Raw genomic sequence first — 16,207 nt, 5'->3', positions numbered from 1 at the left:
AATGTAACACTGCATGTTCTCCTTATTAACTTGTGCCGGAAAAATGAGATTCTAATGATCGTACTGCCTACTGAAATTCAGTTTATGTGCTCTGTTGTTTATAATGTAATATATTTGGAGGGCTTGTGTTTAGTTCTGTTGCAACTGTTGGATTCAAATGAATATCTTCCTTGTGCTCCTTGTCTGGTAACATGGGCAGGGTTGGGTGAAAATGTGACAGTGTAGTGTGTAAGGATGCTGTCACTCACTAGCTGTAGTCCTGCTTGATAGCAGCCTCAATGGTTATATCATTTGGGACCATGTTTAGCTGTTGTGTACAATGTAATTTCTTCTATCATAGCAACATTCCAAAGATTCAGAAGAACAGTATTTATTATGATTTAGTAATAGAGGGAGCTACTGAACATACTTGAATTGTTCTATCCTGGAAAATAAGCTACAGATGTTATGATGGATTATTACTGATACTTTGCTTTATCACACAGTATAAATATTGAACTAAGGCTAAATGAAAGTAAAGAGTTTTAAATATGGCTAGACAGGAGATTTTCTTCAAATAGTTCTTCTGTAGTGGAATCTTTCTTTACAGAAAAAAATATTATGAGAATCCAAGACAGGATATAAATCTGATATTGTCGTGATCCTGTGCTCTCATTAAGTGGCAAGGGAAAGAGAGCCCTAAAGTGAAGATTCTTGCTTTTCTTTCTTACAGAACATAAGACAAATTCCGTGAAATGCCAACTGAAGATCAGGGAGAGGGCAGAAATTGAGAAATAGCCTATAGATGTAGGAAATTGCAGGTGGAAAGGATCTGGAGTTACCATTAAAATTAATCTCATTTTTTTACATTCCTCCTATTACCACTCTGTTTTTCTTGCTAAATTCTCAGCAAGTTTAACTATATTTGACTGCACACTTCAATTTCTCAGTGTGACCTAAGGGCAGAAAGTTAGCTCATCATCTTTCAAGTATGTATGAACATTATTTTGGCCTGGAAATCAAACTGAGGTGTGGAACCACTTATGCTAAGACAAAGTTATCTTCTTCAGGCACTCTTCTAGCCTCTTCTGCATGGACATCTAAGTTGCTCATCAATCCATTGCTGAGATGCCAAGTAGGGAAGTTTTCCCAGATTATTCTGAAACTGTGTTATGGTTCCCAATTTGTTAGGAATTGATTGATGAGCTGACCTTCATTGCATATCACATGTGAGGTGAGCTGGTCAATGTAATAACTTCTGCCCTGTGCTAGGAGGGCATTCTAGCTTGTCTGTCAGTGCCTTTTAAGATACTCTTGGAAAAGGAGAGCATAGTGTTACTGGGCTCTGTTTTAAGCTGTTTGTTTCTCTGTTGTATTAATCACGGGAATATTTATCAGTGCTTTGCAATATTAAATTGTGATTTTGTAGCTTTCTATATTATGTAGCTAAATCATTGGATTTCATAATCCCCATTGCCATACTGACAAAGGAGATTCTTTTATTTGTAGAAAACACCATGAGGGTTTCAAGTGTACCGCAGGATGAAAGGGAAATTCTTTTCAGATGAAGCACTTAAATAAGAATCTGTAAATTACCAAGCAAGGTGGTATTTTGGTGTACATTACTGTTCTGATCTAGAAGTATAAGACCCTCAGCTATGTATCTACTTTTAAAATGATTTTATTTTAGAATTTCTTGATCTCCCTCAGCTGTGCTATTCTATTAGCAAAGGCTGTATGGATGTAAACAAACTGAACAGCTGAGAGCCAAAACCAAGAGTCTTTGCTGTTCTCTAATGACCAAACCATATCCTCATGATTATTCCCTCTCTATTTTAAGCTTTGGGTTCTAAGACCGGTAAGGTTATTCCTTAAAACAAAATAAAATAAAAATAAATAAATAAAGGAGGTTGTTGTTTTTGATAACCTGTGATTAGCAACCCACACATAATTTTGCTGAACTTAAATAGCAATAGAATGGCTACACCAAAATATAACATGAACGTTTTTTGCTCTTTGCTGTAATGTCACTGAGTGTCAATCAGTAAAAAAAGGTAAGTCAACCATTACGTTTCAAAAAACTTGTCCCTGCCCAGAGTGATATTAACGTCTGTATTTGATTGCTGCTAGCAGTTAACCTGCTTTGTCTGTATGTTTGTATAATTCTTGAGGGTAATACTGATGATCATTAATTCTATAAGCCTAAAGAATACTTGTGCTACAGCTCTGTCTGAGAGGAAAAGCCAAATGTGCTACAGATCATGGACTGACTGCCTAGGGGTCAGGAAAGAATTCGGCTCCCTGGATGCACGGTTGGAACCAGTGCAGTACGTGTTGTTTTTTTGCTTCATGTGAACCATTGTATATGGTCCACTGCCAGAACCAAGATATCAAGCTATGAAATCTAGTCTGGTATTCTAATCTGAAGGAGCTGGATTTCACGTAAACCATTTACTGACAGATGCAGTTCAGAGTTTATGTAGATGTTGGGGCTTTTTGGAACAGAGGTTGATACCCACTGAGTAATAATTATCCTGCTCTTCCCATTCTATCCACCTTCAAATAAGGGAGCAGGATAGTAAATTTTAAAGCAAGCCAGGTTCACGTCAAATCCTTTCCTTATGTAATGTGCTTTCTGATTTTCCTTCTACTATCCTGCTGCAACACTGGATCTGTGTCTGTCCAAATCTCAGTTAAGTTCAATAATATGTGTGAACTTGACAAGTTCTGAGTGGCTTTTGCTGCTGCTGGTTACATGGGTACCCTGTGAAGCATGGTGCTTGAGCAAATTCGCCGAGATCAGGCAGAGAGAAGCAAGAAGCAACGGGGAGACTGACAATGATCCTGTCACCTGTGCTGGAATCAATCACACTTTTTAAATAAAATTCTTCTTTTCCTATATAGGAAAATAAAATAGTCATTAATAGACAGCAAGCGCGATATATTCCAAACCTCTGCAGAGGGCCACATGTGGCGAAGGTTTATAATCAAAGCATGTCATTACTCATTGCTGTTTTTTTGAGGCCATACTCACTCTAGCTCTAGACTCCAAAGTTAAAAAAAAATATTCTGCTTTTGACATGTTATTTGGCTCCGTTCACTCATGGATGCAGTTTGAAGTTTGGAAACCTACAGGGCAAAACCAGACAGCATGCATTTTTACATGTAACATCTGGACTTCCTAGCATCTAAGTGCATGCTGAACCAAATAAGATCTGTGAATTGTGTACATTCATGAACAGATGACCAGTATAAGGGCTTTGAACTGACTGTCCACGTAGGTTGAATTTATTTTAGGAAACTTGATAGGCAAGTTATTGCCTGCCAGTAACAGCTAAATCATTTGATTACATAGGATGGAAGGTTCTTTAATTCTTTATGATACAGGCAGGAATATGACTAGCTATCACAATGACCAATTTTCCAAAGACTGCTTCTGCATTTATGTACTGAATGTGGTATTAGAGATAATCCTGGAATCCAGGCCTCCAATCTGCAGTGAATCTACCTCCAAGCGACGTGCTGAAGGCCTGCTACAACTTAGGCAGAGCAGGAGGTCAGAGATGGTCATTCTTCTTGACTGATAAATGAGAGATCTGACATCTGGGCTAACCTTCTCACACTGAGAATGCGTTGTAGTGATTCTCTAGAAGTGATCTAAGTTCTTACACTTTTCTTCTTCACAGAGCTTATAGCACTATTCATGATTCTGCATGAGTCTGAACACCTGGAAATGTTCCATTTACAGAAAAAAAAAAAAAACAAAACAACCAACAACAACATTAAAAGCATCTCTTGTTAGGCTTTCTGGTGATGATAATAGCCTTAGTTTCTGTAAATCAGTGTGTTACTGTAAACTTGCGGGCAGACAGAACAAAGTAATCCTTGTCTTCTGAAAATACTTTGCTTAAAGCTGCTACAAATTCCAAGTCAGCTCTGTATGTCTTTACTGCTTTATAGAGATCTTTATAATTCATGTGTAGAATGAGGTAAAATGAAAAACTACATTTTTATCAGTATTTCTGAGTTTGCCTTGCCTTTCTGCACCTTTTCACAGTACTTCAGCAGATGTTACTCGATGGAATATATTATTCACTACAAGCAGAACAACTGAGATTAGTAAACTGCCAATTAGAAGCTGCATTGTATGCCCACATGTAGCATACACAGTAACTTTTCTTCTGAGGATGACAACAATTAGCACATATGGCCCAAAGAAAAAAGGACATAAAGAATAACAAATTAATTAGTTCTTGCAGTCACTTGACTGTTGGTGACAGAATTCATCTAGCTCTCCTCTTTCTTTATTCATGATTAATAGTTTACCGTGGTAATTTGCCTCTAGCTGTGCAGTAAAATCTCAGATTGTAGCTGTGTGGCTTAAGAGGCTGCCATTATTTCCATGTGCTTCATAATACAAAAGTAACCCTATTGTTACGGTGAATGTAGTATTTGCTTTGTTTTTGCAGGGCCTTAGAGTATTAGTGTGATGCATTCTATTTTGTAAAAATAATTTTAAAAAAAAATTACAAAAGCCTCCTCCTCTTAGTTTTATCTGGCATCTTTTATCTGAAATCTAACCACTTTATGTGATGTTCCCATACTCATCAAACAATGAATGAAGAATTTCCATTTCTGGGAACATTCTGGACTTCAGCTTCATTCTTCTGCTTATACAAGGTTAGTGTTCTTTGGTAAAAGAATACCTCAGCAGTTTGACACTGTAGGTAGACAATTCAATATTTCATAACAAAATGATGTTAAAAGCCAGTGCTCTGGAAGAAGTAGTATGGTAAAATCTTGGGAATACAAATTAAACTACTAAATGATAATTATCTTTTCTTAATTCATGGTACCACTTAAGCAGCCTAATTCAACTAGAAACTTACTATAGCATTGCTGAGAGTAACAGATACATAGGCCAGTTTAGAGCTGGGCTCTTCTCTCCATAGCTTAAAACAGCAGAGAAAATAGTGCTGCTCTCTGTGATGTGTATGGAGTACTGAGGCACAGTGAGATTTACTTGTTTATAGATTACACAGAAGTACATGCCTGGATTCAAAACTGAACTGTGTGTTTCAGAAGTTCAGTGCCCACCCAATCCCTTAGATGTGATCCTGTTCTTCTTGGAGATAACTTTCTTTTCCAAACCAAGAAGCTACATAAGATTTCTAATTAAGTGCACATACCACCAACATCTAGGTGACTGTATTTGGATTAAGAGCATCACTTAATGAAATCAGAATAGCAGAATTAGGTCCTCATTGCCTTGACACAAAAACTAGGTTGTTTTCATGTTATAGTATGCTAGTGGACAGAATTGTAGACAAGGATTTGTCTACTCTGTGGACTACTACACACAGGTTTAATGGAAAGCATTATGATGGATTTGTTCAAATCTCAACAGGAATGCCAGCGACTGCGGTTAAGTGGGGCTCTATTGAAAGCATACGCAGAGTAAGCACTTTTTTCACAACTTAAACAAATACAGCTATTTTTTGAGTGCGCGTGTGTCTCTTACCAAGATCACAGAAATTTTAGTTTTGAGAGAAAACATTAAAAAGGAGAGGCCCACAAAATTTCTCTTGAACTCAGCAGGTCTATAATTATTTATTCTGAACAGTTGAGCTAGAAATTCATAGCCACTTCAGTTTAGGTTTGGTATTTCTTTTAGTATTTTGAAGGTTTTCCCTCTTACACAGTTGAACCTCAACCATTGACTATTATTATATACACTTTAGCTTGTATGTTGTGCTGCATGAGTTATCTCTGCTAAACTGTGATTAAGACATGCATATGCTACACTTGGAAAGGTTAGGTTTTGTAGTTGGTTATGATAGAGGCTAGATGTCTAGGTTGTCTAAAGTATTCAGATCTTAACAATCCAACCTTGCATTTTATATCAATTTGTCATCGCATCCGTTCTACTTTTTAATGAAGTGTAAAACAAATGACATTTCATGCCCAATCTGGTTGTCAACTTTGCAAAGTAGTATTAACAATGAAGCCATATGTATAACTGAGGAGAATATTTACAGCCTCTTCAAACCACTGCCGTTGCCAGCAGCATTCATCGCTATCAGCAAACAGATTTTAAATGAACAAGCAACTGTGCAGTCAACTCAGCAACAAAGCCCAGTTTTAGCATTTCCTGTGGCCACTGGCATGCTGCTAAATGGCAAGAAATAAATCTTTCATGGCTGGAAATTGATATCGTAGGGACAAGTTTATTCAGAAGCAAAACTTTTAGCTAGCACAGCACACTACAGATGTGGATTACTGCCGTTAGTTACAAACCTCAGAGCTCCAAGCATGTTGCAGCAGGGTGTTTTGAGTACAGTGAGCACCTTTTTCTTTTTGTTTCTTCTTATTAATTTTCCACAGTAGATCACACATGTATGCTCATGTAAATTTATATAGATTTAACGCTTGCGGATTGCATCATGTATTGACATTGCTCACTGGGGAAGACCATCTTCAAGCTAGGAAAGTAGGAAGATAACACTGGCTGTCTTGGTCAGTGGCATAGCTCCCACGAGAGGGCTAGGCTGCCTCTATTTCACAACGCATAGAATCAGTTCACATCACATTAAGATTGAAACATCATATTGGTAAGAAAAAATAACAATCTTTCAGAAATAATTATCAATGGAAACAATAGTTTTGCATATGTTATTACAGAGAATGAAGAATGTTGCCTTGAGAAAGGCTTGTTCTCTGCTTCTTGCTTCAAAACAAAATGGCTGCCACGTCAAAACTCAAATATTATTGTCAAGAGTGGATGATTGCTCTGTGCAAATAATTAACGCTGTTTATTTTTTCTGTTTTTTGTTTTGTTTTGTTTTTGTGTGTGATATGACCTGAGTTTTTTGACCAGATGATGTTACACACAAGCTGTGGCTTGAAGTAGCTGGATTCTATGATCAGGGAGATAAAACAGCTTAATATTTGCAGTTTTCCTTCAAAGTGGAGACTTGCATCTTTTGCATATGGCAGAGTAAAATTTCATACTGTTTGTGTCAGAGGACTTCCCAGTGCATGCACTCCGTCTAAGCAATCTTTGTCTGAATTTTTGCATAAAATTCTCTTCATGCTTTTAATAGCTATAGGTCATGGCTGACTGGCTGGCTACAACATGGGGAAGTAGAAAGGCAGGTGTTGCTTATGGCAGAATGGTTTATTAAAGCTTCATCAGTATAGCACAGTCAGTCTGGAATTGCAACACCTGAGTTAAAATGCCCCCTACTCGTGTAACAGAGGTTTACAGTCTCAAGTCCACTAAATTGATATAATAGATGCATGTATATAGAACAAGTGTCATCTTTTAGACTGAATGGGTTCCACTTAAGTCTACTTAGTAAAAAGTGTAGAGGCTACCTTCATAGCGTTCCCTACTTCATCACAGTAATATTTTGGGTTATTTGGGGGCTGCATAAAGAGTCCTTTGAAACTGTTACTTTAAACTCAGTAACATTAAACTCATTTTTAAAATGAATTAAAAGCTAATTTCAGAAAAGCACCTATGCATGTGGTTAATTCCAAAAGATGTAAGTAAGGCTTATGCATATGTTTATGTACCGGGACTGATGTCCAAACTTGGGAATTAAATAAACTCAAAGCAGTTTCACACCAGTGCAGCTCTGAAATTCCTCTTGGAGTTTTTCAGAGAAAAATCAGCACAGATGGACTTGTTATGTTACCTGAGAAGGCAATGTCTTAATCAAACAGCCATACACTGGTGGTTGAGCACCTTGAGTACTTCATGCACCTCTGGGAACTCACCATACTGAATTACACAAAACAAAAATGGTTAAATGTAGAAGACTGAAGGCAATATTATCTGCAGCTGCTGTCTGCATTTCAGTTAGCAGACCATGTCTCCTATGGATAGCTCATAAATTCTTCCCCGACGGAAGTACCATGAATGCTGATTCCCCCGAAGATCTGTGCTGATGTGTGGTGTTCAACGCCTTTGTAATCTGCGAAAATGGTGAGATGACAAAGATTGCAGATAATTTAGAACTACTGAAGATAGTCAAAAGGAAAATTGGTGGGGAGATATCTACAAAAGAATTTCATTCTGCCTAGACTATAAAACACGAATGCCACTTGGCACTGATGGATACAAAACAGTAAAATAATACATACTTAGTTCAACTTTTATTATCTATTACCCCTGGAAAGAAAGATCTTATCCTGAACAACTTTCTTGAATAATCAGGTCAAGGTGGTGAAAATAACAAATTCTGTTTTAAGATGGATCTTCTTTGTGGGTCTTCATTCTTATTTAGGCAATTAGAAATTGAGGGGTGTGCCAGTAGTTCCCTAGACCTGGATAGAAGTGTTTCCCCTAATTGTATAAGTATGTTTGTAACGTCAACATTGGTTTATGATCTGAACTGAAAGCATGCTTCTAGCCTCTACATCAATCCAAATACAGCATTACAGGTCTAATGAAGCAAGACCTGATTTCAACAAAAATTAATCAAAAGTTTTCATCAAAAAATTTTGTGCAAGTCAAGCATTTTCCTACAGAGTTCTAGATGGTCAGTATTGGTGGCAGGGATGGAATAAGCACAGAAGCATGGCAGAAAGTTACTCTTCTACATGATCAAATCATGACATGCTTTCTAGAAGGGATGAATGTACCCTTTGCCAAGGTGCTGCAGAAATCCTTGCAGATTGCCAGATAGTAAAATGGAATTTTAAGGAAGGGTCTCTCACACAAAAATTGAGAAAGAATCCCTGAACTCTTTACTCTCCCCTAGCTTCTGTCTTACCTGAATTCTGTGACCTGCAGGTTAGATGCAGTGTTCATAATCAGAACACTGTACATTTAGATCTATGATATTGTGGAGGTTTTAGTAGACTTCTAGAAGGAGTTGGTACAGCAGTTAAAAGGAGCCAGAAGCATTCAGGACTTTTTAAGTCAATGTTTTAAGTCAATAAAACATTAAAGCTACACACTACCTAGTATCCACAACTTTTTCTAGGATTATGTAGAAGTAAGTGTGATATGGCACACTAACCATTATGTTGCTGAAACAATGATTTTAAAGGAACAGCTTTTAAATAAGTAGGAAAAGAGTTACTAAATCTCTTTTTACTTCTGGGCCTTCTTACCTTCCTCAGATAGTATCTCCTGATCTCTCATCAGGGCAAAAGGGATAATGGCAAAGCTTGCAGTCTTTTGGATGCTCCAGTAGTATATTATCTTTTCACTCAAGGCTGATAGAATGAGTTTTCCCTTACTCACAAAGATAACATTAGCAATATCAAGGAGACCAGTTGTGCGGAGGTTTTCTTTTCATGGCCATGAATTGGAATCAAGTAAAATGCATATGGTTTGAAGTTCAAGAAAGGAATTTAATGTAATTATGCATGGTCTGATATTGCCTAAAGCCAGAATGCAATGAGTGCTAGGGATAGGTGCCAGGAGAATGAGTTGTCAGATTTGATGGCACTTATGAGATGTTTTATTCTTTCTATTTTTGATTCTTTTTACTAGTCATAGTACCAGGATAAGACAACAGTTTGTTTGAATGTTCACATTGCCATTTTTCTCTCCTTGCTTCACACCATCTGGGAGAAGAACCAGAGAATTGCACACACCAGTTTTGAAGACTGATGTCTTCAGAGTAGTGTTTCAGTAAAGATTATGGCCAAAGGACTAATTTATGAGGGCTGTATGCATATAGAATGAGAAAACTAAACACCAGATGTAGCGTACCAGAGTTCAGCACTTGAAAAAAACATACACAACGTTTACAGAAAGAGAATTATTGTTTCTTATGGGTTCTACGGATAGTGCTTTGAAGTGAGCTATGTTTAGTCTTAGTGATGTATTCCAGTTTTGCTTTCAATGAGGCAATTGTAGATTTTAGACTGCTCATTTGAGAAGATAAGAGATAGCTATAATCTTTCATACAAAACAAATATCTTACTATATTCCAAATATTCAGTATTTTCATATTTAATCTTGCCAGGCAGGTTTTCTGTTTTAGAACAAAATTCTTTTTTTAATGGATAAACTATCTTCAGATAGAGTTTGTGTGTGTTTAATCTCTCAGAAAGAACTTGACAGTGTATCATATCCACTTTTCTTCATCAAGAAAATCTGCTGCTCATTTGTTAAAGCAAACTGCAGTTAGAACCTGGCAGTAGTACTTCTATCTGACCTGCAAAAAAGCTACGCTGGCCAGAACCATATTTTTCACCTGTGCTAACCAAAATAAAAACAAAAATATGTCACCTTGTATGGGTCACGTTCACTGCAACCTCCACTGGTTTGTAGTACTTTTCTCCTAGGATTGACTTAATATTTCACGTGAGTGTAAACTCATACAACTTATACAAGAAATAGCTTTTTTTCTTGTTGCAGAGCAAGCTGGACAGAGCATTTACTACTGTAGCATCCTCTGCTCTCAAGTCTCAATTCAGTTCACAAGTCTTTTGATCAAGGTCCAGAAATATTTGGCTCTTGCTGAAGGTAGAGGACACTAGCTAGAGCCTAATGACTCTGGGAAACACACTTCTTTTTGGGGAGGATTTAGGATGAGTCTTTTGTGGGATAAGCCACATCCACAGAAAGACTGTTGCTATTTAGACTGAATCCCTTGGGGGCTGCAGGAGGGCCCTGGATTGGCTTTAACTGTATGACTTTTAGACGAGACCAGCTACTGCGTAACTTGCAATAAAGGGAATAATTTTCCCTTTTTGATACCTAAACATTAGCAGATGGTATCAGGTATGTAATACAGTCCGTATCATATTTCAAGTGTCAGTGCTACAAATAGTTTATTCCCTTATTTACACTTGAATATAATTACTTTTACAGAATTTGTCATGCTGCTTAATCACATTTCTTCTCCTGTTTTCTTGATACAGTATGATGGATTTAAGTTTTGCAAAGGTACAAGAGCTTTACTCCCAGCTTGTAATGGCTGTTTGCCAGGCCTTCTTTTCTGTGTCAAGCTTTTGTTTGCAGGCTGCAGAATAAAGGCCAAAGTTGGTCAGATATTCTAAATGGTTTTCTGCATCTCATTCAAGTCTCCTCCTGGTGTGACGTCTAATGATCTCTCCAAAGCACATTCTTTGGAAAAGGTCAATTGTAACTGGAGGCAAGCATAAGTGAGGCAATCTTCTTTTATTTCTTAGTAAGTTCTGATCTTGGTGGGTCTTTCCTTGAGCTGTAATTTCTAGGAAAAAAAAATGGTTTACATTTGAAGGCAGGTATGGGACAGAGGATAGACTGCAAACCCTTCTCGAAAAGTTACTTCACTGTTTCATTCTTTAATGTTAAGAAAAGATAAGGCAGCCAAATAAGCAAGAAAACTTCTGTTCCTCTAAAGAAGTTCACTCCCATCAGAGTGAACATCATCTACCAACCCACTGGGCATTTTCTCTAAGTGTCCTTTGGCCAAACTTGTTTGTGGAAATCTTTTTTTTTTTTCATGTAGGAGGAATGAATTGATCAGTAGAAACATCCAAAAAGCCAGATGAACTGAGATAAAACATGGTAAAAATGACGTGTCCAAGTTGATACCAATATAAACACAGAAAGAAGGAATTTAGCCTAACTTGATTACACTTCAACCATTTGTTGTGAATTCAATTAGAATTTAATATACATGACATTATAGCCATGGCTTCTTTCAGCCCTGTTTCTCACTAGTGTTCAATTAATTCATTTTTCCTCAAGGCAGAGTCAACTTCATACCCCCCATTCCTGATAGATGTTTTTCAAACTGCTGTATGGACTCACAGTGATGACAGTGGAAAAAAGCACATTTGTGTCTTTCAAAGATAAATTCAAAATCAGTCGTTCTTTAGATGAACTGAAACCACCCAAATACAACCAATCTTCTTATTCAGTGATTTAATAGTTTACTTACTGTGATTTTAATTCTGAATTTTGTGGAAGTAAAGAGCAAAGGCAGGCTATAGAGAAAGCAGCAGTACTGAACACTGTGCGCTGACAGATTCTGGATGTTTTAAAATTCTGATTTCATGAGGGAACAATGGCCTTCTGAGAAGACTTTTAGTGGTTAGTGGAATTCATATTGCAGCATATGAAGTCATCTTTATGAGGGGAGTTATTTTGAATAGCAATTTCATGACAGTTGTATCACTGCCAGTTTTTCTTGGTACAGCTTTTGATGTGCTTGTCTATACATGATGTAATTAGGGGCAATTTCTTTCTGGTCTTTTTGTTTGTGTGTTGCTGTAACCTTGAGTAGAAACAAGTGACATTTATCAAGCCCTTAACATCAAGAATGGAATGCTTCAGCCAGTGTAATGAATGATATACTTGAATATGCCATGTACAGTTTGCCAACATTTCCAAGAATCTTAAGGTGCTATTGTCAAAGGGAGTAACAACAATGTTATGCAGCCCATCAATAGTTCACAGCTGCTTGTGCTTTGGATTTTTGCTATTTGTGCCTGATTCTTTTTGGAGATTCTGGGATTGCATTCATTGTTAATCTCACTGAAAGCAGTGACAGTTATCACAAAGTAGGATCTGAATGGGAGTTAAAAGCATGATCCAAAAGAGCTCATCAGATTACCCAAAGCTGCTACAGTTAAATAGGCAAACCTATGCCTTTTGGAATTGATATATAAGCAGCTGTTTTATGGAGCATAGATGCAGGCCAAGTTTTAGAAAAAGCTTTCCTTTACTTTGGAACAGACAGGGAAACACCTCCCCTATGAGGGCAGGCTGAATGTGCTGGGGCTGTTCAGCCTGGAGAAGAGGGACTCCAGGAAGATCTGATGGAGAACTTCCAGTATTTTAAAGGAGGCTACAAGAAAGAAGGGGAAGGAAGAATTTTTTGCAGTAAGGGTGATGAGGCACTGGCAAAGGTTGACCAAAGAAGTGGTGGACACCCTGTTCTTGGGGATGTCCAAGGTCAGGCTGGATGGGGCTCTGAGCACCTGATCAAGCTGTAGGTGTCCATATTCTTTGCAGGGGAGTTGGACCAGATGACCTTTGCAGGTCCCTTCAACTCAGTCAATTCTATGATTCTTTGATTTAAAAGGGTTTCTGAATATATTTGGCCTTAGATGTCACTGAATGCCTTTAGGTTTGTGACAACAGTGACTAGTTTTCAGCAGATTTTTTAATAAAATTGTCCTTTAGTGAATAGCTTCAGTAGACTTGTTGGACAACTTCTCCTTGTTTCTTTTCTTTGGGAACATCATTCCTTTTCATTAGCATTTCCCCAAACCTTGCTGCAGAGCTGAATCTTAACTCTCGAAGTTTTACAGGCAACAGCTTCTTTCTCAGCTCTGTTCACTTACCATGTTGATGTGTGAAGCAGGAGATTTGTTTTACCTTGACTTATCTAGTCCACTTCTCCAAGACTGTGGTGAAGGATTGATGAGTTCTAACAAAAACTCAGACCTCACAGTGTATATACTCCTTGCAGTCAATTTTCCACTTGTCGGTGTTGTTGAGCAGGTAAAGAAAAGCCACAGCCTCAATGGGACTGGCAATGCTCAGACACACCATGCTGTAAATAAAGGTTATAGCCTTCTGCTGCTGGGCATTAAATAAGCAGATAAATTTCTCTTCACTGTGGATTTATTCAAGGCAGATGTTTTTAGTGAGTTCTGGAAAGGCTGGGGAGGAATATAAAACCTGCTGCAGTTCTGGAACTGATCCATTAGAATCAAAACCTAGTACCCAGTGGTAGGTTTAAGGATCCCTGACATTTTTATGGCAAGAGTATGTATTTCAGAGAGGGCTGGCTCAGTTTGAAACACATTCCAAACCAAAACCTGAAATAAATTCTTGCAACAGAGCAATTCACAAAACTCCTACTTGCCCCTTATGTCAATTCTGACAAAAATGAAACAAACAAAACAAAATCAACCAAGATTGGGAATGGAATGATGCAACGTTCTGAAAAGAAATGGCGTGCTGATTGCCTGTGTCTCAATTTTTCTGGATGCCATTTCCTCAGTGTAGAGTTGCAGATAAACACAATAATACAGGTATAACAAGTATGAAACAGACACACATGGAAGAAATGGAAAAATACTTAATGTGTGCTTAGCTATTTAATACTGGAAAAGCATGTATAATTGTCTACCTGAATTTGAGGGGCCGAATAAGAATGGCTTCATGTGGTCCAAGAAGGAATTAAGAATACGACAAAAGAATAAGGAAAATAAAAGTAAGATGATTGCTACTGCTGCAACCCCAGTAGTTCGCTTGGAAGTATTCGAAGGCTTGTTTGAAGCTTAATGGAATGATACATTTCAAAAAACACCACAAAGAATGATTGAAAATTTGATATTTTCTAAAGCATAAATGACAGGTATAAACTCCCTCCTAAGACATTCTTTGTTTTTGGATAAGTCACTTAACCCAAAATGAGAAGATAGGCAGAAGGGCATTGACAATACTACGATAAGAAGTGGTTTTGTGGTACGAATCACATTCTTTACCAGTGAACATATCATCAACTCTCAAGAACTACACCACCAAAAACAAACAAAAAAACCCTGAAGTTCCACTAGCTTCTTTTTGTGAAAATTAGGCATACTAAGAAAGACATCCATTCCTGAGAGCCTGCCCTCTCATTAAGCACTAAACCAATTCTGGAGTAGTGGTAGGGGACATGGCTGAGTAGGAACTGCTGTTTTTCAGAAAGCAAAAAAAGACATGGCCAAAAGAGCTTTTCAAGCTGCTAGGGTAGTTTGTAAACAGTGATTGATCCCACTGCGCAGGGATCCACAATGCATTCAGCATAGAACATGGCTCTTGCTGAGGTAAAAATAATTGTTTCTTGGAGAGAACTGAGGAAGTTTGTACCAGAATTGAAAATTTATTGAGCAGATTCATTAATCTTCCCTCTCCGTGTATTAAGAAATGTCAGGAAGAAGTGGCCACAACATCACTGGCAACATTAATTTTTCTGAATTGATATGTAAGGAATTAAAGGAAAGAGACAAATTTCTGATAGCTGTAGCTTAAGCTCAGACAGATGAGAAGCCCAGACGTAGTAAGGTGGAACTGAAAGGTTTTGAAAGAGGAGAACCTAAGGATGGGTGAGTCTGTTTGGCTAAGAATTGTGATCTGGAGAATAAGTACTATGTAGTCTGAGGAAAGCTGAGCTGAATTGGTGATTTGAAGGTGAGAGGAGTCTTCAAGGAGGAATTTGGACAAGCCACAATCAAGTCATCTTCAAATCAAGATAATCAGTATTTTGCCCACCTGGAATTTGAAGGGACTTCCTGTTCAATTGCCAAGGTTTTAAAATATGGTTCAATATGCAGTATTGCCACTTGCCTAGTGAGCAAACTCAGACATGATTGCTCACCCGAGTTCATCTTGATCCACTCAGTTATTTATTTTTCATGGCATTTAGGCAAAGGATCAAAGAGTCAGAAGATGGCATGCTATCATATCAGAGTGGGGGAATAGGAAAGAAGTGGGGAAAACTTCAGAGGTTGTAATCAGAGGTTGTTATGACAACAGGGGAAGTGTGCTAACAGTTAACACATACTAAACCAACCTTCAAAGTGGATGGCACATCTCATAAAGCAGAGGAAGAAACTTTGCCTGAGGAGATAATTCACTGTTGGAAATTGGTATATGTCTGGTTTTTCCATCCTTTTCTGAAAAAGACAGATTCTCAGCAGGCAGGTTTCAACAGCCTAACTGAAATCAATAACTTGGTTCTCAGTTACTCAGAATCTGTCTGCAAATCTGAAGGTATCACTAATGCCTTAGCAGGCAAGGATATATTAATGTGGTTGCTGTGTAATGAGCATAGGGCTGCTTTATTTTCTTGAAATCTGTTCTTTGGGCGACCAGTAGACCACAAAGCTCCTTAAGCATACCAGTATGTTTTTGTGAACATATCTAGGTCTTTATTGTTCACTTGCCACCATCACATGAGAATTCCCTTAATGACACTATCTCAAGTGGCAACCCCTTGTCTTCTGTTTTTAAAGACAGCTTCTGCTTTTTCAAGACAGAAGGTGGCATGTACTTGTACCTCTTGCCTGTAAACTGGCTGGAGCCACTACATCTCAGCATGTATGAAAACTAGATAGCTCCATGCAGATTTACAGTATAAGCCTAATCCTTAGCAGCCATGCTAAAAATGTTTGGCATAGATACCTTGCAGACTTGAATACTTAGAGATATATAATAGTACTTCTGCCTTTTGAATCTCTGAACAATGAAAACCCACGCATCAGGATTTTTCATAAG

At 37.8% G+C, this 16,207-nt stretch overlaps 1 protein-coding gene across 2 annotated transcripts in view; it reads left to right on the top strand.

Annotated features, from left to right (window-relative positions):
• The window catches only part of MYLK (myosin light chain kinase), a 192,019-nt gene that overhangs the window by 69,080 nt on the left and 106,732 nt on the right, over positions 1 to 16,207 (top strand). The window lies entirely within an intron of this gene.

The sequence above is a fragment of the Centrocercus urophasianus genome, unplaced genomic scaffold, assembly GCF_019232065.1.
Source record: "Centrocercus urophasianus isolate 14NV4802_14NV808 unplaced genomic scaffold, USGS_Curo_1.0 seq_28, whole genome shotgun sequence".
Lineage (NCBI taxonomy): Eukaryota > Metazoa > Chordata > Aves > Galliformes > Phasianidae > Centrocercus > Centrocercus urophasianus.
The sequence above is the reverse complement of the archived record's forward strand: the minus strand, read 5'-3'. Positions and strand labels throughout refer to the sequence as shown.